Below are 23801 nucleotides of genomic sequence, written 5' to 3' on the forward strand. Positions count from 1 at the left end.
TATTTAATGAAAGACACTCCTAATAAGAAACTCATTTTTTTAAGGGTTACATAACTGAACACCCCCCCAGCAAAAAATAAATAAAAAGGTAGCAGATGGGTCTATTGGAATTGAATTAAAATATAAGACTTGTGCTCCACTGTAACTTGAAATGGGTTTGGAAATTGGGTATCCAGTCTTCTATGACGTCATCTGAAAGCTGATGTACAGCTGAAGCCCATTTGAGATTTGCTTATTTCTGGGGAATGGTGGAGTATTGTTTTTTTATGAATGCTTTGGCACTTTTGAAGGTTTTAGTATTAGCTTGTAGTAGCATTTCTAGGATTCCAGATATATTCACTGGGAGCTCAGTGTGGAACCGCAGAGTTTGGAAATGAGGAAGGTAATCCAGTATACAACTTTGTAAGACTAAACACTGCTCACTTCAGAAAAAATAAACACCACGTAATGGGTCTGGTTTTTCAATTGAAACAATAACTATTGTGCTTTGTTAGTATTTTTTCAGTACTTTAAAATTGCAGGGACTATTTTCATCTGATAATAGAAAAATATACAGAATTATAATGCAGTTGCTAAATTGCAGCAAATGGTTTCCTTATGCAGGCATCCACTTGTAGAAGAACCCCCCCTTTCTCCTATTTGCTCTTTCTAAGAAAAGGAAAATGTTATCCTAAAGTTCACAAAACATAGTTGAGAGAGAAGTCACCACCTGCTAGTGTATGCTTTGGTTGAAATTAAGTTTATCTCTTTCTCTTTTTTATCAAAGATATTAATTTAAAATAGTACATCATAAATCTTTTTTTCAGCAGCCATCCAGAGAAATAACTGGAGAGAGTAATTTTACCATTGACAAAAGCTTAATTTCTTATTAATAGCCAAGCAGTATTCAATATTTTTCATTTTGATCATCTTTTCCTGTCTTAGGCTGCAGCCCTAACTTCAGTTACCGGGGAGTAAGCCTCACTGAATTGAATATGATTTACTTCTGAATGGATGTAGTTAGAATTGTGCTGTTACTTCCTTAGCATTTGCATTATATCCATGGAAGCTAACCAAAAGAATGACAGTAAGGGAAGGGACCATTCCATTAATCTTACTGGCCATTGAACTGGGTCAAACACAAGGTGAAAATCAGAGGTAATTTTGACAGATTTAGCATGTGGACTCAATAAAAGATACAGCCGTGTATGGTTTTCAAGCACACAAGTGAGATGTTCAACATTGAAGGTGTCATTGGAAATATACTGTTCATTAGGAGGACACAGCTGACTTTTCCTTTTTCATTAACATCAACTGGAAAGTATGACAATGGGCATATTCATGATTGTGGCATGGCTCTTGTTGCTAACGTTGTCCAGCCAGATGATACGGTGAAAAGCCCTGTGAATTTTTTTAAAAAATGAAGTAGCCTCTCCAAAGTCATAATGAGGTTTTTAAAACGTAATTTTGGTTTCTTGGTCTTTAAAACATAATGTCAGTGTTAAAAACTTCCCTCAGATACAAGCAAAGCATAAGAATTTCTCAGCAAAGGAAACTCTGACCTCTGAATTGTAGATAATCTATCTGTGCTCTTATTCTTGGAAAGTGTTGAGTCCCTTCAGCTTGCTATACTGTTTATCTCTGAGCGCGATTCAAAATGCAATTTTCGACCCTTAGGTTTTGACCTAAGCAGCTCAGGCTTAGCGTATCTGAAGGACCTCTTAATTGTATACTCTGCCATTTAATATTTTAAAAGGGAACTGTGCACTGTATGCTGCCACTAATAGAACTTGGTAGGTATATGGGATCAGGCCTTCTGTACGGTTGACCATAAGCCAGGATGAGGAACCATTCGCACTCCCAGATTTTGTTGGTTTCTGTCTGCCTCGACCAGTACAACCTGTGTCAGCGATGATGGAGGTTGCAGTCCAACAACACCTGCTTTAGGTTTTGCCTCTCTTCCCTAAGAGGTGCAGTTGTCCTCTTCACAGTGAACAATAATTTTAAACAATGAAACATCATAAAGTTATATAAGAAATAGACACACCATACAGGCCAAGAGCAGGTAACCAAAAGCAAGTGAGCTGCTGATGCAAGAGTCTGCCAGTGCTTGAGCGAACAAGGATGTATTCCGTTGAATGCCTTGTCTAAGGAGGAGGAAAGCTGAGGACTACCCCTCTTCTGCAGGTTGTTTTATTATATTTAATTCCTGAAGTTTGTATGCTGAAGACAATTGACCTCCTCACGTGTTCTTCCAGGCCAGGGATGAGGGAACATGTGGGGCTACCCTGTGGTTTGACCCCAACTCTCATCACCCTGACTGTTGGGCATGCTGGTTGCGTTTGATGGACATTGTAGTCCAAAGCATCTGGAGTCACCAGGTTGGGGGTCTAGGCACTAGGCTGGGGGAAATTGGGATGGGTTGGAGCTATTGGGGAGGGAGAAGGATTGGCAAAGATAATGGGTCTTGGGCTTCTCTTCGAGCTTTGAGGGTTGTAGGGATTTGGGCTGTACCATCTATAAAGAGAATGGAAATGTATCCAAACCTTTTTGAAAGACAGTGTCGAGGGCAAATGCAATTGGAGAGTATGGCAACATTAAAAAATATATTTTTAATTTTAATGTGTATTAACCATTGCATACATATTACTGGGTGCGTGTTATAGAGCGAAAAATGCGGTAATTTATGTCTTTCAGAGTTTGCCGTGCGTTGCTCTTGCAAGCCATCCCTCTTCTCCTATTCATCCAAGAAGTTCCAGCTTCCTTTGTCAGCTCCGTCTATTCTTCCTGATTCTCTTTTAGTCTCCTTTACCAGAATGCCTGTCTCCTTTCTTCTTGGTATATCAAAATTTACTTCTCCACAGACAGTGTTCCTGCTGCTGTGCAAAGTTTGTTCCCTGTGCTTGTGCTGTCTCTCCTGTCTGCAGTGAAGACAGGTGTGGGAACAGTGGAGCTAGAGAGCTGGTGATTTGTGGGCAGCAAGGCTGGATGCACATGGGAAGCTGATATGATTACCCCTACCGCTCAGAGTTATCCTCTGAGTAGACCCATTAAAATTAAAGGAGCATAAGAACTGGTGGTGCATCTTATAGTAGCTGCTTGAGCGTTGATATGAAGAAATCAAGAACTCCCAACTGTTGAAGACTGTGAAATAAAGGGGAATTGTATAGATGGTTAAACTAATATACTAATGAAAAAATTACTTCCAGTAGCACCTTAGAGACCAGCTAAGTTTGTTATTGGTATGAGCTTTCGTGTGCATGCACACTTCTTCAGATACACTGAAACAGAAGTCACCAGACCCTTATACGGTATGTAGTGAGAGGGTGGGGAGGGGTATTGCTTAGAAGGGTGGTGGGAATGTTAAACCTGATAGGTGTGGTAAACCTGTTGACGACTGTTATGACTGCAATTGGTCTTACAGGAAAAAGCAAGGGGTGAGATGGCTAAAAATAGCTTTATCATGTATATAAGAATCCAATGTCTCTATTCAGACCACGTCTCTCCCTGGTTTTAAGTTTGGTAATAAGTTAACAACTTCTCTTTCCAGTCTTATATCTGAATTTCTTTTGTCATAAGACTACTTTGAGATTTTGTATAGAATGTCCTGGGAGATTGAAGTGTTCTCCTACTGGCTTCTCTGTCTTGTGATTCCTTATGTCAGATTTATGTCCATTTATGCTTTGGCGTAGGGTTTGGCCTGTTTGTCCAATATAGAGAGCTGAAGGGCACTGTTGGCATTTGATGGCATACACAATGTTAAAAGATGAGCAATTAAATAGTCCTGGGATGGTATGTTTGATGTTGTTGGGGCCAGTAATGGTGTTGTCCGGGTGTATGTGGCAGCAAAGTTGGCATCTGGGTTTATTGCAGGCTCTGGTACCAGTGTCCATGTTAACTCTGGTTGTTGTATTTTTGTGGATGAGGAGTTGTTTAAGATTGGGTGGCTGTCTGTAGGCAATGAAAGGTCTTCCTCCCAGAGCTTGAGAAAGAACTGTCATTGTCTAGGAGAGGTTGTAGATCTCTGATGATGCGTTGAACTGTTTTAACTTGGGAGCTGTATGTGATTACTAGTGGTGTTCTGTTATTTTCTTTTTTGGGTTTGTCTTGTAGTAAGTTCTTTCTGGGTATCAGTCTGGCTCTGTTGCTCTATTGTTTAACTTCATCAGGCAGATATTTTAGTTCTAAAAAGGTTTGCTGTAGATCTCTTAGGTGAGATTCTCTGTCTGTAGAGTGGGAACAGATGGGGCTGTAATGTAGTGCCTGGCTATATACAATGGATTGTTTGGGATGGTAGCTAGAAGCATGTGGATATGTTTGTCGGTCAGTTGGTTTATGGTATAAGGTGGTGTCTATACGCCCATCCTGTATTTTTATAGTAGTGTCCAAAAATGTATTTCTTGCATAGATTAACAATGAACCAATCTATGCAAGAAATACATTTTTTGGACACTACTATAAAAATACAGGATGGGCGTATAGACACCACCTTATACCCTAAACCAACTGACCGACAAACATATCTACATGGCATAAAAATGATCTGATTTAGATTCTCCCCTAGTTGCTTTTCTTTGTTTTGTGGTACGCTTAGAGAGAGCTGTATCCCAGTCCTTACCAAACCAATAACCAACTGAGGAAGGTGAGCAAGATTTCCATTGACTGGCTATTGATATTCTTGCCACAACTAGTAATAGAAAGACTAGGGTGTTCGGAGATACTCTGGTGTCTGCATTGCTTTCCGTCGAAAGCAAGGCCAAGAATGGATCTGATGTTACTGATTGATCTATGATTTGAGAGATAATTGTAAGAGCCTTTATCCAAAAGCTCTATAAAACTTCTTTGATGTATTGGATGAATATTGATGATGATGGTAAAGGTAAAGGGACCCCTGACCATTAGGTTCAGTCGTGGCCGACTCTGGGGTTGCGGCGCTCATCTCCCTTTATTGGCCGAGGGAGCAGCTTCCGGGTCATGTGGCCAGCATGACTAAGCCGCTTCTGGCAAACCAGAGCAGCGCACGGAAACACCGTTTACCTTCCCGCCAGAGTGGTACCTATTTATCTATTTGCACTTTGACGTGCTTTCGAACTGCTAGGTTGGCAGGAGCAGGGACCGAGCAACGGGAGCACACCCCGTCATGGGGATTCGAACCTTCGACCTTCTGATTGGCAAGTCCTAGGCTCTGTTGTTTAACCCACAGCGCCACCCGTGTCCCATTGATGATGATGATACAGAAGAAAAAGGAGGAGGAAAAAGTAAGGAACATAAGATTGTCATAGCTATTAATTTTAATGGGTCCATACTGAGCAGGAGCGTTGGATACAGCCCAGTGTATGCAGAGGTTGTCTTACTGTAGCTTAAGGATAATAGTCTAACTCAAGAAGATAGTAGGCAGGAAGATTTGAAGCACCCAGTGCGTTATGTACAATTGCATCTTCTTCTTTGTAGTCATTCACCTTTAAGTACCCTGGCCAAGAGGCTATCCAAATGAACATGCAACAAGAAATCTGAGATTCTTGGGAGCCTGCTGTAGTCTCTTTGATTGGGTGCGCGAGTGTATGCTAATTTTCCAAATATTTTTATTTTCTGTTAACCTAAAGCGAAGAAAAGATTAAATATTGGGACCCCAAATAATTGCTCATTAGGTTGGTTTCACAACTAAAAATAACTAGATAGGTCATCTCTGCCTAGGCCCTGCCTCCTTATATTCCACCATGGTAACTTTTTCTGGCTTGCTTGCTCTTCCCAGTTAAGACTGAAATCTTGAAGCCAAGGATATACTGTCTTCTTTGTGGTCCTCCACTATTTCCACATTGCAAACAGACTCCTGTTTATCCAGACTTGTGATTTATCTGTATATTTGGTATGTTCTCAAGGTTGTTCAGGAGAAAAAACATCACTTCACAGAAATAACAATTTTTAGTACATTAGCAGTGGCTGTGTTGTTGTTTTTGTCCACTGAGGACGATTCTTGACTTTCATGACTTTTCTGTTTTTGCTTGGTCTTCTTTATTTTATTTTAACATGCTGGTGAGATTTGTTTCTTCTGCTGTGTAATTATAAATCTGGCAGTGAGGAAAAGCTCATCGTCGTAGTTTCCTGTTCAGCATGATGCCATTTAAAGAGCTGTCTTGTCTTGTATTCATTCCTGTTATGACATTGTTATATTTCATGCCTTGTTTCCAAAACATGTTTAAGGTATTTTGCCTGAGCTGCTTCATTGCTTATCACATTGATGAAACTGGCAACGTCTATATAAGCTACTTGCTTATTTCATTGCCTCATTTAACCAGTAACAAAGTTGTATTCTACTTTAAAATGCTGTACTGTGCTACGATTAGCAAAACTAACGGCTTTTATATTAGATTGAATCGTCCTTTCAGCTATCTCAAGAGTTACCTCCTATCTACCAATCCTAGAATAATTATTGTGTTATATAGAATAAAATTGTCAGCTTATACCAGTTAGTTATAAAGTTTCCAGATTTGTAAAACATTTTTTTCCTGAATAGGCATGCAAACTAATTGATTGCTACTAGAATGAAAGTATACCTAGTAGGGCTTTTACTAGTATTTATGGTTTAGTGTCACTCCATGTAGTCATTAAAAATATACAATCAAATTTCCACAAAAATCATAAGATCTAAAAGAAACATACAAAATACCTAAAATCAATAATAGCAAAAACCACCCCAACAATTCCAAAACCACAAACAATATCCCGGCGCAATAGTCTGTCCACCTCTTGTAGCTGGAGTCAGTCAAGGCACCACTCTCCCAGGCTAGGTGGAAAAAGGCATGCAAGGCAGGGAGCAGGTCTTCCAGGACTCTCAGCCAAGATAGTAATATTAATAGTAATACTAATAGTATTCACAGACATGTCCTTCCTTCCTTCCTTCCTTCCTTCCTTCCTTCCTTCCTTCCTTTCTTAACTCTCTGGTTTCGTCTAACCACAGTTTGCTGTTACATCTGAACTGTGCATAGTTACTCTTCATCCTGGAACTGGAAATCCATTTCAATTGCAGGTTCCAGTTCCATTTCAGACAAGCCATTGTTTGCAGGATTTGGATGTAACAGCAAACAACGATTTGATCAAATGAGGGTTTTTAGGTAGGGAATTAGAGTTTCCCTCAGGCATGAATGGCAGGCATGAATCGCAAAACCATAGTTTGGCTTGATTCACATGTAATGGCAATGGTTCAATTACCGGTATGTTTTGCTCAGAACAAACCCATTGAACTCAATGAACCTAATTTAGTCACATATATTAATGCAAATGAGTCCACTCTGAGTAAAATCTAGTTGAACACCACTCAGTGTGCGATAGTCTTGGATTCACTTTAAATAGATTGTGAATATAGACTTTGATATTTAGTTGTTGCATTCAGATATCATTTTAAACCAGATAATGTTTAAGGATTCTTCAAAGAACCGAGATCTATGTTTCTTTCTTTTATTTTTAAAAACTGATTTAGTTCAAGTTTTTATATTTGAAAAAAACAATAACAACCCACAGTGATTTTTGTATACCTTCAGTTTACAAGTTATAACATATAACAAATTCACACTGGTCCTTAATCAAGGATCATTTGCTATGCATTTACTTAACTTGGAAAATTTGTAATCTCCCCCCCCCCCAATTCACAAGAATTCTCAAAGTGGGAACGATTTTTAAAAAACAACAACCTTAAAAACACAGTGTAAAACATACAGTAGCATGGGATCTACTAAATATATAAATTAACCCAAAGGAAGGTTATTAATCGTACAGGACAAATAATGAAATAACAGATTGCCAAGAGTGGTTGTTGTTTTTAATTGTTTTCTATAGGGCTAAATTTCCCATTAATCTCTAGTTATGAGTGAATTTATGTATCATTTTTTAGAAGTGGGATAATAACTGCTGTTGCTTCAAAGATGGATTATTTTATTACTTTACGCCCACCAACCCCATCTATATGCAGTTCTGTGTAGCTTTAATTTTGCTAACAGCAATGATGGCTTAAAAGTTCAGTCTTCACTTCATGTGTTCATTCATATAATTAGTGGTGTCTATTCCATGCCATTGTGGGACACGGGTGGCGCTGTGGGCTAAAGCCTCAGCGCCTAGGGCTTGCCGATCGAAAGGTCGGCAGTTCGAATCCCCGCGGCGGGGTGCGCTCCCGTTGTTCGGTCCCAGCGCCTGCCAACCTAGCAGTTCGAAAGCACCTCCGGGGGCAAGTAGATAAATAGGGACCGCTTACTAGCGGGAAGGTAAACGGCGTTTCCGTGTGCGGCTCTGGCTCGCCAGAGCAGCGATGTCACGCTGGCCACGTGACCCGGAAGTGTCTTCGGACAGCGCTGGCCCTCGGCCTCTTGAGTGAGATGGGCGCACAACCCTAGAGTCTGTCAAGACTGGCCCGTACGGGCAGGGGTACCTTTACCTTTACCTTTTATTCCATGCCATTAAAAGGAAAAAGGTTTAGGCTGTGCTATGAAGTGATATGGAAAATGGTGTCATCAGTAAAACTATGTCCTCTGGAAGAAGGAAACCCATGTTGCCAGCCTGGGCTCCTTTGGGAGTATGGGTGGGAAATAGATTTAATAAAAAAGAAAGAAAAAGAAAATGTATACTTTGGAAGCGCAGTTTTGAGGAATATGTATTGATTTTAAAGCAAACCTCCTTTTTCCTGCTGGGTAATCAGATTTTGCAACATGAGTCTATAGTGAAGATTTCCCTTTCTCCTTTACCCTTTACCCAAGTAAGAACTTCGCTGAACATTGAATGGCTGAAACGATCCTTTCAAACAGTGCTTTGAAAACACTTTACTAAGTAAAAAGTAGCAGTGCTCTCTAAAAACTATTGTATAGTATTTGTAATTTTTGCCTGAAGAGAGACTAAATTCTTATAGTAGCTTTCCCACTGACTGCTCCAAAATTGTGTGATTCTCTTCCATGGGAAGCTAGGTTCTTTCTGCTTTCCTTTTGCAGGTAGGCAAATACTTTTTTTTTATTCCAACAGGCTTTTGGCCACTGATTGGCTATTGTGGCAGCGACTTCTAAGAGTGGACATTCTTCATCTGGTCCGCTGTCCCCCTGGTACTTTAAAATGGTTTTAAGAATTTTTAGTGCTGTTAATTTTACTTCCTTATTTAATCAGTTTTTAAAATATTGCGTTTTTTTAAGCTGCATTTGTTTTTATTTACACGGTGGGTCATCCTGGGCCCTGCACTGCGAGCAAGGTAGGCAATACAGGTGGGGACCATTTTGCGCAGGGGTTCAAGTTCCTGCTGGAGCATGTATAAGCATCCTATGCCCCATTATTCCCCGTCCCTGTTGCCCTCTATTCCGCCCCTGTTCTGCTGTCCTCTGGCTCCAAAAGGACCCGCACGTCAGCCATCACATCAATTGGGGATGCGAGTGGTGCTGTGGGTTAAACCACAGAGCCTAGGACTTGCCCATCAGAAGGTCGGCGGTTCAAATCCCTGCGATGGGGTGAGCTCCTGTTGCTCGGTCCCTGCTCCTGCCAACCTAGCAGTTCGAAAGCACGTCAAAGTGCAAGTAGATAAATAGGCACTGCTCCGGCGGGAAGGTAAACGGCGTTTTTGTGCGCTGCTCTGGTTCGCCAGAAGCGGCTTAGTCATGCTGGCCACATAAAGTGAGATGAGTGCCGCAACCCCAGAGTCGGTCACGACTGGACCTAATGGTCAGGGGTCCCTTTACCTTTACCTTTAACATGGTCACTGCCTGTATGGCTTTTTAAATATGTTTGTGGGAAGGGGCTATTTATTTGTTTTTTGTTTTATTATGTATTTTGTATTCTCATTTTTTATTTTCCTGCTGTGTACTGCCCTGGGATTTTTGGATTAAGGGTTGTATGCAAATTTAATAAATAATAAGGAAAGGAAAGGAAAACACAGCATGGCTGAGCAGTAGACAAGATGCCAGGGCAAAATTGCAGAATTTTGTTTGTCACCTTAAAGGATGACCAGGCCCTCTTGTGTGTTTCATCCTACCTGCTCCTTTTAGGTTGTTGCTAGGCTTTACTTGGCTGTCAAGAGTGTCTGGAGTTGCTGACCTCAACAAGACATTATATTTATGGGCCACTTTCATTAGTGGAAAGAAACAGAGGGCTGATCAACAACAGCAGCGATTCTTCCCCATCACCCCCGGCATTGTCTTGCATTCTCCACAGAGCCTAAAACAGAAGACCCATAATTTTTCTCTTGACGCACATGGACACAAAAAGCACCGCTGCACCAGCCTACAAAACAAGATTTATAAGTGACAGTTGGCTGTTTGCTGATAAGGCGGCTCATGGGAGGTTTATATTTTAGCCTGGGTTTTCAAATTGTGGTGGTTCATGTTGCATGCAGGTCGATAACACAGAGCAAGCTATATATATATTTTAAAAATCCCTGGAACCTCTCTTTTCTTACACTGAAATTACAGATGGACTGTAGTGCACCTTGCGTGTTAAAAATTCTAGTCCGTAATAATGTTTCATTCTTTGTGGGGTTCAGTAGGAATAGTAGGGGGCCCCAGCATGTGACTGAAGCCCGGTCCCCACATCACATTTTTTTATGGTATACAGATGTGGGGATTTACTTGCACATGTGCCAAAGCAGTCTAGCTTGTGGAACAGTAACCCATACACCTGAGAATTTAGGACATTAGCTTAGTACATGAATGTCTGACAGTGTTAGAAACTCAGATATAAAAGCTAGAGGGCAAATGGCTCCTTAAACTAAGCTTATCGTTGCCAAAATGGAATGTCTAGTTGCCATTCGGGGGTAATATGGCTCTAACGTTTTTCATATGATGGCCTGCCTGTGATTGATTCTCAGTTAAACACCTGGCTAGTTCAGATGACAACCCTGAGCCTAGGTTAAGAAGAAAAGTCACTTGATCCAGGGACAGTACACATATACATTGGCCTATCCCAACACCTTTTTCTTAATGGTGACTGACTGTTCCTGCTCAGGCTTCACAGAAAAAGCATTTTGGTTCCAGAAATTCATTCTGATTGTGCAGATAAAACATAACTGGTAGAATTCTGCAAGATATTAATCCAAAACCAATGATTCCCAGATGGTGGAGATGTCAGATGCCATTCTAGTGCCCAAATATCTTCACTGGTTGAAAGCCAGGTGCAAAATGCGCCTGGCGCCTGGCTAATTTCGAACACTGGCTTGACTGCCTGCAAAATGTTTGCCCTTGCTATACTACAAGATATTTCCCTGCCCCTTCATAGGAGGGCTATTTACAGGTGACTTCTTCACCTTCACACATAGCCAATTTGAGTTGCTTCTAAGAGGACCAGTCAGAGTTGCAAAATTCCTATGGGTGGAAAAGAAGGCAAATTCTCAAGGCCTGAAAACCATGTTGGGCTGCCCAAAGAACTAACACCCAGAGAGACGTATCGGAAGAAATTTTGGATCCATATGATGGTGCCATGAGTTTTATCATTTCAGTTGTGGAGAGAGAGAGAGAGAGAGATTACACTGTTCTTTCTTGAATGTGATTTCAGGAAAGCACTGTTTTGGCTTTTCTAAACAAGAGGGCATCATTCGCAGACACAGCTGACTATGTTGGGAATGCTTTTTGCCTCAGAGCATATATTCTGCTGCATAGAGACTTGGGACCAGCTGTGAAATATTTCTGAGTAAAAGCAAACTATCCATCAAGGATTTCTTTAAGTCTTCTGTTGCAGCGGACTGTGTCTAAAATAAACTGTATACAACAAGATTCGGGTATCATATGCACACAGAGCCCCTCAGCTGTCAAGAAGACGGTTTGTATCTGTTACATTATGTATACAGCGTATCCCTAGAGTGAGATTGCTTCTTAATTTAGTGGCTGCTGTGTGCCACAGAAAAGGATTAAAGGACACAAGATATACACCATATTCTGGAATCTAGCATCTTTACAAATTCCAGACTCTATTCGTACAGATTCATCGTGGAAGGCATCCTTTCCCTGTCCAGAAAATCCAACTCATGAAATGTGCTGTATTAATACTGTATTATTCTGCCTTTAATGCTAGGTAGGTTATTAATATTTTAATTTTGGCATCTTTTGGAGCATGGACACCACCTCTTTCCTCCCTCCCCTTCCAGTTATGCAACAAAGCAACAGCTGCCAAGTTTTGAGCCATGGGGAAATCTTAGAAATTTAGGACAGAGAGAAGAGAGACTTGCTTAAATGTGCTGCAGCAAAAATCACAGCTTTGCCTGGTGGGGGCAAAAAGATGCACATTCACAGCTGCACCCTCAGTTGAAGTGAATTGAGTGCTCCCAGTTATCCCACGGCTTCATTTCCATGGTGTGGCACATGGTTCCATGGTTTGGAACATGGAGTTTTGGTGAAGAGGATGCTCTCAGAAGCCTATTCCTGATTAGCAGAGTTATCACTCAACCCCTCATTGCTTGCCATACTTCTCCAAAGGTTTGCAAATTATTGTTGTGTTGCCCTTCACCAACAGGTCCCAAGGCAGGTTGCGACAATTTAAAATTGAGAGTTAAAACCAGAGTACAGTCACCGGAATAGGGTTTGCCCTGAAAACACACATCTCAAGGGCCAAAAGCCAGGGTAAAGAGGTGTGTCTACCACATCCTCCAAAAGTTTTACAGGTTAAGAAGCCAGACACAACTCTGTGGGGAAGGAATTCCACAACTTAGGGGCTGCCACAGATAAGGCCCTCTCTTGGGCCATGCCACACCCAAACTTATGAGGGAGGTGGAGCTACCAAGAAGGCCCCTCCCCCCTGCTGCTTTTAGAATCCAGGGGGATTTTTAGATGGTCTTTCAGCTATTTGGGGCATAAGTTGTTTAAGGCTTTAGACACCAATGCGAGTGGCTTGAATTGGGCCTAGAAATGAACTGGCAGCCAATTAACCGTGGTTAAGATTTGTATTGAGGTAGGCATAATGTTGCACCGTGGCTATTTCCCCCCAAAAGAGAAAGGGGCATTCATGCAGGGAAGGAATGAGGTGCTGTTAGGAGACCCCTGTTTCTCTCACAGTTGCAGTTGTCCAAGCGGATTTACAATCAATCCCTCTTCCCAGGGAACTCTTGGGATTTGTAGCTGGGGGTGAGCAGGGAGAAGTAGGGGTTGCCTAACAACTCTTGACACCCCTTGACAAACCACAGCTCCCAGAATCCTTTTGGGGGAGCCATGACTGTTTATCGGTGGCATCCTGGTGCTTTCAGATCTACAGTGTGGCTGTAGCCAAAGCTAGTCTAATTTTGTATTTGGATGCTACCTTGCTGTATTTCTTATGAAGAGCATGGTCTGTAAATTAGATGATATAGATAGATAGATGATAGATAGATAGATAGATAGATTCTTCCTCAGTCCCCTTGACTTTTAGAGAACTGTGCTCTTGCTCCCGTCTCTGCAACCACTGTGTATTTATACATAAAAAAGCAAGGACTGACAAAAGAAGTTGCCATCCACCAGAGGATAGTTAATTTGTCTCTACAGCTTGTCATCCCTTTTGTTCGTCTCTTGCACTGCAGACTCCTGTGCTGAAAATCCTGTTGGCGTGTGAAGGCATGGTGCCTTGGGCTATTTTCCAACTATAGTTCTTACTGGTGACGTGGTATCTATGTATTTTTTTCTTTCTATCTGGCGATAGGGCACAATACTTTATAGAGAATAAATACATAAATAAAAAATAAAAACCACTGAATTGATCTGGATTTTGGTGGTGGCTGGAGATCAGCCCTTAAATTGCGTTAATTGCTTTCCAGGCAATTAATGTCACCATTGATAGATGCTGAGAAGACCGAACAGATTGCAGACCGCAGAATACTCCGCAGCCTTCAAAAACCTGCCTTAATGTCATATGCTTGATCTCCAGCGTTTATTACACAGGAGGTACATGTGGCGCCGATTGAAGGGATCACAGTGTGAGAAAATCTGCATTCCCGTGGTGCCTGGTGACTCACATTATGCAAATTGTAACTGTAAATTTGCCCACCAATAACGATAAACATTTTGCACATCTTTGTATTCACTGAAAATTTAACTTGTGGATATTATTCCCCCCCCCCCCCCCCGAGATTCAAAACTCGGTATGTGTTAACAAAGTTATTAGAATGCCTTCTTTTGTGTTTTGCTGTCAGCACTTTCAGCCGATTGCATCCTATTGTACTCGTGCCTAGTGTTTGTGCACATTCATTATACACCAGTTATTGGTACGTGAAGTAAGAAAATTGGTATTGTATCTGTTAAATAGGAGCAATTTAATGCTGTGCATCTCTAGAACTAAAATGCCTATGGAATATTTCACAGTTTTCTTTTCAGTACTGCAAAAACAATTTTCCATCTCTCATATATATGAAATGTGTGCTAAATAAGTTTTTGGATTACAGAAATTTTGGATGGCAGACATGGACCTTTTAATAAAAATTACTTGCCCGTCTCTTTGTAGCCAGAGCAGCAAGGAAAATTCCTCCTGGCTCAGGCAAAATTAATTCAAATAGGACCATACTGGCCTCCCATTTTTCCTTGGCGGATGAAAATGTCCCGACACCCTCCATGGAAATTACCTAGTAAAAGGAACTTATTGAAGGAGGTTCCCATTCATCATTTTGACACCCCACTGCCTGGGAATTACCAGCCAAGTTAACTGGCCCCATGGATATTCATAAGCTTTTGTTGATCTTAACACTAAATGAGTTGTCTAGCTTTGCAGCCCTACATGAAGCAGGTTTGTTATTGCTGAGAGGGACACTTTTTTCCACTTGGCAAAAGAGTGGAATTTTTATTAGTTAGACATATTCCGGATAATATTTTCTTTACTGTCAAATTAAGTCTTCAGAGTTGCAGTGACAGCACTAAGAAGTATCAGCGCTTCCTGTGAAGTATTTTTCTTGGCACCGTTGTGTTGTGCTGTGGGCACTCTGAAGTCCTGCACTTCTGCACCCTGACACCCCCAACTGAACTTATTAATTGCTCATATCATGGTGCATTTTTCTGCCTTGAAGTGAAAAGCTTTGTGATGGAAGTATTGCAAGTGAGTATCTGTGCCACAGCTGACAAGAAAAGCAATGGGATAATCTCCCCCCTTTTTAATAACAACTAAGAGTCCTGTGGCATCTTAAAAGACTAAGAAATTTATTATGCCCTAGGCAGAGTCATGGGTTCAAAAGATTCCTGCATTGTAGGGGGTTGGACTAGATAACCCCTGTGTTCCCTTCCAACTCTACAATTCTATGATTCTATGAACTTTTGTGGGCTGCAGTCCATATCAGCTTATGCAGGGATCAGCAAACTTTTTCAGCAGGGGGCCGGTCCACTGTCCCTCAGACCTTGGGGGGGTGAACTATATTGGGGGGGGGGGTGAACGAATTCCTATGCCCCACAAATAACCCAGAGGTGCATTTTAAATTAAAGGGCACATTCTACTCATGTAAAAACACGCTGATTCCCAGACCGTCCATGGGCCGGATTCAGAAAGTGATTGGGCCAGATCCAGCCCCCGGGCCTTAGTTTGCCTAACCATGAACTAATGCATGCTTCAGATAAAATGGACTGCATACAGGCCATTGAATGAGGCGGTCTACGGTCTACAGTCCACAAAAGTTACAGACCACAATAAATTTCTTAAACATTAAGATGTTGCAAAACTTTTTGTTTTTTGCTGCAATAGACTAAGGTTAGTTCTACTGTTAGGCAGAGAGAGGCAAGCACCTCAGGTGACAGTTTTGGCAGGGCCAGCATTCCCCTGAACTGGCCTCTTCCCTTTAGGTGCTGTGGAAGATGCTGCCCGTTGCCAGGGCTGGAAGAAACTGTCAGTTTCATCAGCTTCTGTTTGTGAAATGAGAGGCACCATCTTGTCCTTTCTGTTGGGCAGCAAATGTCTTGAACTGTCCCTCGCAGCTCCCCATCTGGAAGTTAAAATTTTTATGCACCCAGAATAAACTCAATAAGACAGCACTGAAAAGAGAGTGGTGAAATATATTTGGGTCTGCAGCATTTTCTGTCACCTATATTGTGGGCCACCTAAAAAATGGGTGTCTGGCACCTGGATTCATGCACAGGGCACGAGCTAGTTTCCTTTCCTCACTTGTGGGCTGCTACGGACTTGGCTATTTCTCCTCTGACTCCTACTTCCACAGCCCAAATTGTATCCAATAGTCTTTTCAAGAGGCATTACTCAGAGCTGTAAGGTGATGCTTCCATATAGGCTTGAGCACTGCCTGGAAGGTGATAAAAAGAGAGAAGAGAACAGGAACTGACCTCTCCCGAGGCAGACTCAGGTGCTCCTCCCTTCCAAGTGGAGCTTAGTAAATCTCTCTGGCTGCTAGGTTTGGCAAAACATCTTTTTGGATGACTGCATGTGTGTGGAGAAACCAAGCTCCATGTCCTATTCCCCATATCTGGCCCAGTGTCTGGAGGAGCGCAAGTCCATGTAGCCCCTCCTCACTCATCCACACATGCAGCATCCCAGTACGTATGCATGAGGATGAAATATGGCAAACGTCATTTGCATGCATGCCCTACTGTGCACAAGTTGAATATTTCCTCATAAATTCAGGGAACCAATCTGGTGCGTCTCACCTTGGTGTCTCACACTGCACCTGCAGAGGTTACATCCGTAGTTTACAGCCAGTCTGTTGCCCCAGACGGCAGTTCAGGTCAGCCGCCTCTCCTGTTAGACATTGAGGAGAGAGGGAGAGTTAGGTGTGACCTTCTAAGGTGGTTCTCTACGGGACACCATAGCGCAGTTCTCATTGCACCGAAGAGTGGCTCCCCATTCCCCACAATGGACAAGGCCCCATAGGTAGGAGTAGTGCCACTTCAACGCAGTACCCCCTACACCTAACCTTTGGAGCTGGTCCAGAAGGATGCCATGGTCAGCAGGATAAAAAATAGCAGCAAGGTCAAGGAGAACCAGCAGAGTTGTATTGCCCCCTCTTTCTCTTCTTACAAAGTGCATCAACCAGGGTGACCAAGGCTGTTTCAGTTCCAAACCTGGCTTGAAGCTAGAATGTATAACCTGTTTCTTCCATGCCTGCCTGCTGTGGAACATCTTCTTGAGCACCTTTACCTCAAGGGAATATTTGTGACTGGGTGGTAGTTATTCAACACTTCCAGGTCCAGGGAGTTCCTCTGAAGGGAAGGCAATGTCACCACCTCCTTTAGGGCTGGCAGGACCTGCCTCTCCCACAATGAGGCAATATCCACTTCATGGACCCCTTCTAATGTAGATATCTTCACTAAGGTTTTTTTTTGGGGGGGGGCAAAAAAGCTAGAGCGCGCGCGCGCACACACACACACTATTTTCCAGGAGTGCAGAATCAGTTTTGCTGATGTTAACATCTTTGAAAAATATGCCATCAGCCTTTTGGCTCCTGGACTTACCTGGCTTTCAGCATCTCTGCTTGTCTTTTTAGAAATTCCCCGGGGACTTTGAGCCCTTGTTTCAATATTCAAGCACAGCCAGTCTCTGAGATCCTTTGTACCTAAAGATGATGAACCCTTCAGGGCACCTTTGATAGCAGCCTATCACATTGATCAGTGTGATTTGCTTTTCTCCTTTTCATATTAATCTGGTACATTTCAAAACACAAGCCTCTAAGGCTGGTGAAAAGCTTGAGATCATAGATAGGTTCCTGCATGTCAGGATATAGGGCGATTTCTTTTTCTTGCTCTGGTTTTTGCCCGAGGTAATCTCTTTGCTACTCCTCAACAGAATAAAATACATTTGATCTTGCAGCACTAAGATGGGGTACTTCTGTAGGTGGTAAATCACTTAAAGATCAAGCATGGCGGTTTTGCTTAATTTAAATTTCTCGAGAAAGCTGTCAGCCGCTCATGGCACTAGTTGCCGGCCAAGTTCTTTTGGATTCAAAGTCGTTGGCAATATGTGAAACGCTTTTATTTCCTTGCAGCGTTTGCAGTTCGCTGATGCTGCTATCTAGACCCAGTTCAAAGGACTATGCATTCCCCTGCAAAGGATTAACTGGCTTTGATTCTGGCATATATGTGACCCTCAGTTCCAATATTTTGCCAAACCATCATTGGGTGCTGTATGAGTGAGCCTTGTTCTCCCATTCACTTTCCCCCTTGCACACTGGTGTCCCCTGAGCAAACCACAGCTTGCTACTGAGGGCACATTATGGGTTGGCACTAAATTGAAAGTGATGGGGCAGTAAGAGGAAGGGAGAGGAGGATGCGAAGCCCCAAACCTCAGCTTGGGATTGCATCCAAACTAACCCATTGCCTCCATCCCATGTGCCCCATTGCTATATCTAAAAGTGATGTAGAAAATGGCCTTAAGTACACCATGACAAGTTAGACTCCGAGGACCATAGACCTTCTTGGGTTCTTCCCCTGCAATTGCAGCATTTTCGTTTCTTGAAGAAAGTCAGTAAAAACAGGGCTAAGCTTGGTTCACACAATCATTCCCAGCTTTTAAACTGTACTGTTTATGAAGCCAGTAATGAATGTTGGGGCCAAACATTCCTCTGATTCTGGCTTATCATCCTGATTTATTAACTGACTAAGCCAGAGTTCACTGATTTAGATATAATCGGGAACCTGGGCTTAATACAAGCTGAGAACGAAGCACTGTAGCTGCTGCATGAGAGCTTGCAGGATCAGAGTGGGATGAGAGAGGAGAGCACGGATGACTCACTGAGGTGGGAAAGAGAGTTTGAACAAGGTGGTTTCCCTCTGTTTCGTTTAATTTTCTTGATGGCTGTTGTCAAGTAATTGAATTCATTGGGCATGTCTCTGCCTTCCATTTATGTACCACCTAAGACAGTACAGTGGTGCCCCGCAAGACGAAATTAATTCGTTCTGCGAGTTTTTCTGTTCTACGAGTTTTTTCGTCTTGAGAAGCACCAATGTGTATTGACGGTTTCCCATAGGAATGCATTGGCGGTTTTAAAGAAAAAGGCGCAAGACGTTTCGTCTTGCGAAGCAAGCCCATAGGGAAATCCATCTTGTGAAGCAACTCAGAAAACGGAAAACTCTTTCGTCTTGTGAGTTTTTCGTCTTGCGAGGCATTCGTCTTGCGGGGCACCACTGTATTCAGTTGCTGACACGAACCCATCCCACTTGGATCAAGAAGAGTAAACTAGAAACCAACAGACCAGCATAGTGGCAACCTTGGTCCTCTCATTTAATCATTTAGTCTTCAGTTTCAGCAGCAAAAGGTTTCCAGACACTTGAAGAATAAGTCTTGATTACTTCATGGTGCTGGCTAACAGCCATTTGTTAAAACAGGCAGCATGAATTTGTATAATCTTTGCCAGTGGCGTAGGGGGGGCCGGCCGCACTGGGCGCAACATCTGGGGGTTAGGGTTAGGGGGCGCAAATCCATGGGTTAGGCGCGCAAATTACTTGCCTTGCCCCGGGTGCTGACAACCCACGCTACGCCACTGATCTTTGCTGTGCTTTCCAAGGTGCCTCAGAGTAATTAATTCCCCAGGTTAATTCACAATATATGATGCCCCGTCGTGAGTGGAGTCAATCTCGTGAGGTTTGCAGCTGGACCTTCCTTTGCTTCCTGGTGCAAGAATACTCCTGATTCTTTCCTTTGAAGTTGGGTCACCTGATGCTATGGTGATATCAGGTGATTGACAGGGGAATAACACCCCCCCCTTGTCAAAGTGGCTTGCAGGGGATGGGGGAGGTCAGGATTTCAGCTGCTGGCTGGATCCTATTCCCTACCCCAAGTTAAATAAAGGTAAAGGAACCCCTGACCATTAGGTCCAGTCGCAGACAACTCTGAGGTTGTGGTGCTCATGTCACTTTACTGGCCGAGGAGCCGGCCTACAGCTTCTGGGTCATGTGGCCAGCATGACTAAGCTGCTTCTGGTGAACCAGAGCAGTGCACGGAAAGGCTGTTTACCTTCCCACTGGAGTAGTACCTATTTATCTACTTGCACTTTGTTGTGCTTTCAAACTGCTAGGTTGGCAGGAGCAGGGACCGAGCAACGGGTTAAATAGTAACTTACTAGTAAAATTACTGTGATGTACTCAATATGGGCTCACTATTGGTGATTTTTTTGGGGGGGGGGGGAAGCTATAGTTCCCCTTTCCTCAACCTGGTGCCCTCCAATTGATCTGCCTGGATGGAAGAAAGACCATCTGGGAATCTGGTTTATGTCAGCTTGAGTTCTGTTGTGAAGGAAAGGCAGGATATAGATGAAATAAATATGGCACATCTTTGTTAATGTAAGCACAGCAAAAAGGAATCCTTGAAGACTCTGCCTTCCATTGTTGGACAATAGCTGTCTTTCTGCAATTTTGATTCAGAAACTGATGAGAAATGGAAAAGGTTCTTGAGCTTTTTGAATGTGTCCTAGAATTGTTATTATTTCATTTTTCTTTCATCACAACCCTGTGATGAAGGTTAGGCTGTTTTGCTTTATGTGTAAATATGTAATATTCCAGAGTTAGTGTGCTATAACGGCTTTAAGTGTTTGGAGAACATTTTTTCAAGACCTCTGGTAATATTTGGTTCTGTTATGCTGTTTTTCCAGTAGTCATGGCCTGATTTTGGTACATCAACAACAGAACGTCAGCTGGCATCTTCTGTCCATTTCAGTGCTATTTTTGCCTGTCTTTTGCCATTTTCCAGGTCTTTAGGCGGTGCCAGTCACTGTGGTGCCTTGCATGGTTACGTAAACCCAGAGCTTCCTGTTTTGTTCTCTTTTAATATAAAGCAAAGCTTTGCACTCTGGCACCAAACTTCATTGTTCCTGCTTCCTTCCAGTTCATCTGTTTAAGGGGAGGAAGGCAAGAAGTGATACAATGGCTCTGATTCCGTTGATCTGCCTTCTATATGCTGCAATCCACAAGCCACTTAAAGAGGGTACACTTGTATTTTAGCTAACTTGTTTCCCCCCCATTTCCATACTAGTTTGGTGCAGAGATAGAGAGCTAATATTTCTATATTATGGTGTTTTGTTTTAGCTAGTATAGCTTCAGCCAGTGCTTTTTTTCTGGGGGGACACAGGGGTACTCATACCCCTAAAGATTTTGTGGATCTAAGTTTGGCCTCATTGAGGGGCAGTATTTCAATATGAGTAGGAAAATGAGAGTACCCCTAAACATTAATTTAGGGGGGGAACCACTGGCTTAAGCCATAGATAGCCTCCAGTGGCCTCCAGATGTGGTCAGACTCCAGCTCCCATCATCCCTGAGCATTGAGCATGCTGGGGTTGGGAGTCTGGCAACATCTGGAAGGCACCTCATAGACCAGCCATGGCTTATCCTTCGCCAGCTGTTTTGCTTTGTCCTCTTACATTTAGCAGTTTATTTCATAGAAGGCACATCTCTTTTAACAGGAAGGCTTTATATTCTTAGGTCTGGAATACAATGAAAGGTAACATTTCTGCTTTCTCTTTTTTTCCAGCCTAAGGGCCACATTCTGTCATGGACAAACATCTGGGGGCCAGAAGGCAAAGGCTCTGGCTCCACGCAGAGGTTTCTGCATGCACAGACATTTGTCCATCCGCCATACAGATAAGTGAGATGAGTCATCTCTGCCCAAGGACACATTCCAACCAAACAAAAGCAATTGAGTTGGGATCAAAACAGGGTCTGTAAGGGATGTGGACTCTAGGGAGCCTTCTACGGGCCAGATTTTTAAAAAATATATAGTTTTATTGATTTCCAATATATAACAACAATTGCAACAAAGGGAAAAGATACAGAAACAAAATCCCCTCCCCAATCCAAGACACATCAGTCTAGTTAAGTTTGTCCAAGTCCAATCTGTGATTTCTGTGGTTGCTGTTCTTCAGGGTTATCAGTAAATACTTTTTATAAAAGGACGCCATATTTCAACGAAATCATCTACATCATTTGTATTATTCAATGCATGTAATCTCTTGGTTAATTTTTCTGATTCAGCCATTGACCCTGCATTGTTTCCAATGAGAAATACAAGGGCCAGATTGAGAGAGCTGGGGGGGGGGGCTGCATTTGGTCTGTCCCAGCACCCATCCCAAGGTTCCCCACCCATTGCTCTAGTGCAGAGTTTTCCCAACTTTTCATGTTGGTGGCACACTTTTTAGACGTGCATCATTTCGCGATGCAGTAATTCAGTTTTCCTAGAAAACCGGAGGTTAAACTAACCCCTTTCCAGCCCCGGGAGGACTGCAAGGGAGCGTTCGCGTGAATCGTAGAATCATAGAATCATAGAGTTGGAAGAGACCACAGGGGCCATTGAGTCCAACCCCCTGCCAAGCAGGAACCACCATCAGAGCACTCCTGACATATGGTTGTCAAGGTGAAACACCTACACACTGCAGCCGACACACTAATGTGTCACATGACACACAGTTTGGAAAGCTCTGTTCTAGTGCATAAGTTTGCAGACATGGAAAGATGTGGCAGATGGTCTCAGCCACTCGCTTTTGTTATTTCTGGCGGCAAAAGGTTTGTTGTAGAGAGGTGTGACTTTATAGATCCTCAGATACCTTCGGTTTTAATTTACGTGAGGAAAGTTAATCATTGCAGGATGGTGTGCATAAGATTAAAATCTGCACCCAGACAGTTCAGATTCTGTGCTAAGAAAAGAGAAATTTGCTAGCACATGCTCTGTCTTCTGAGATGTCAGCAGGCATTGCCCACACACTGTCAAACATAACTTCAAAATTATAAGGGCTAAATCCTCCCCACCCATTAAAGCAAAAGCTGAACTTGCTAGCTAAACTTTTTGCACCCAGTAGCACCTTATGTACTTTTTTACTGGCTCCTGCATATTACAGCTTTAGCGATCAGTTTTGATTGTGTAGAGGATGGCTGGGAAGAACTTAATGCCATAATTCAAGTCTTACAGATAAAATTGTTTATACTTGCCAGCTTGCAGACCGTTTCCCCCCAGCCTGCCCACTCATGTGTTTATAGGACAACTTCAGCAGCAGGACTGGACAGCTACTTATCCAGAAGTAATTGTTGTTTGCTCCAGACATGTGGCTGACTGCCAGGCTGCAATAATGGAATACAAAACTCTTGCGTTGCTCATTTGTGCCATCTGGAATATTCATGATGCCTGCCTCATTTCCATTGGAGAGATTCTGTGTTGACCCTGTTGGGAAACACTTGCCACAACTGTGTCTGACCAAAAAATGAAAATAAAAAGACTATTATATGTTTGGGGAACTTTATCCAAGTCTTTTGTTGCAGAGGACTTTGCCACCTTACTTTACCTGTAAAGTATATCTGTCAGTTCAGCAATATGCTTATTGTTTTTCCAAGGCTGCCTTAACCATATTGCGTTCCTTGTCTTGGGGCTTGGAATTATTATTTTTTATTTAAAAGAAGCAAATCAAAACCACAGCACAATTTAACCACGATCAAGCAGATTTTTTAAGCCCCATTAATTTAAAAAGTGTTAAAACTCTGTCCTGAAGCCTCTAACTTTGAAATCTGTGGGATTCAGAAATATGTAACTTTGGCTTACCATTTACTTCAGACTTTCCCAACCTGCTTCCCAACCTAGCAAACCAGAGGTTGAACTAACCCCTTTCCAGCCCCGGGAGCTGTGCGGGGAGCGTTTTGACAGTAAGCCAGTTTTGACAGAAACGAACACTTCATGCTGTTCTGTTGTGGTCACATTTGATGTGTATTAATGGCCAGTGGCTTTTATCTAAAAAACACATTTAGGGGTACTCTCATTTTTCTACTCCTATTGAAATACTGCCCCTCAATGAGCCCAAACTTAGATTCACAAAATGTTTAGGGGTATGCATCCCCCCAGAAAAGAAACACTGCTAATGGCTGTAAAAAGTCAGGCAATTAGGCTTGTGGTGGGTGAAACCAGAGGAATCGCCCTTATATAGATCCGGACCACAAATTAATGCTGGTTAG

General features: G+C 42.5%; 1 protein-coding gene and 1 long non-coding RNA gene across 7 annotated transcripts in view; one reads left to right on the forward strand and one right to left on the reverse strand.

Annotated features, from left to right (window-relative positions):
* The window catches only part of LOC310658978, a 32495-nt gene extending 25588 nt beyond the window's left edge, over positions 1-6907 (reverse strand). The window contains exon 1 of one of the 2 annotated variants that reach the window (XR_014502554.1): positions 6860-6907. This is a non-coding gene — a long non-coding RNA (uncharacterized lncRNA). Of the gene's footprint in view, positions 1-6855 lie in introns of both variants that reach the window. The other variant, XR_014502555.1, reaches the window with a different exon arrangement.
* KIAA1549 overlaps positions 1-23801 on the forward strand; it is a 105879-nt gene that overhangs the window by 1196 nt on the left and 80882 nt on the right. The gene's annotated exons all lie outside the window — the stretch shown is intronic.

This window comes from Podarcis tiliguerta (genome assembly GCF_965153285.1).
Source record: "Podarcis tiliguerta genome assembly, chromosome: 10".
NCBI lineage: Eukaryota > Metazoa > Chordata > Lepidosauria > Squamata > Lacertidae > Podarcis > Podarcis tiliguerta.